Below are 418 nucleotides of genomic sequence, written 5' to 3'. Positions count from 1 at the left end.
CAAACGCTCCTCGGCCCCCAGTTTCTGAAGTTTATCCCTGTTTTTGCAAGGGCGCTTTCATATTTTGACCTTTCCACGACGCCTCCTTCCCCACAAGCTCCTAAGAGCTGCCCGAATGTATTTAGCGCCTCCTCGCGAGGCCGCACTCTGCTGAGAGCCGGCCCGCCCTTCCCATAAAGTTGTTGAAAATTTTTAGAAAGTCAGAAAGCTGCCAAAGAGGAAGGAAAAAAGAATTCCCGGGGCCCTGTATTGATGCTGGAATGTACCATTGGCTCCGCAGGGAGGAAGGCGCCGGGTGTGAATTACTTGGCGGGTCTGAAGTCACTTACCCGACCTCTGATGACACGCGGCCTGAGCGTGTGACACTGAAAGTCCGGGGCGGGGGAGCGGGGCGGGGGGCCAAGGCGGCGGCGGGCGG

This window comes from Myotis davidii, unplaced genomic scaffold, assembly GCF_000327345.1.
Source record: "Myotis davidii unplaced genomic scaffold, ASM32734v1 scaffold187, whole genome shotgun sequence".
In the NCBI taxonomy this organism is placed as follows: Eukaryota; Metazoa; Chordata; class Mammalia; order Chiroptera; family Vespertilionidae; genus Myotis; species Myotis davidii.
The sequence above is the reverse complement of the archived record's forward strand: the minus strand, read 5'-3'. Positions refer to the sequence as shown.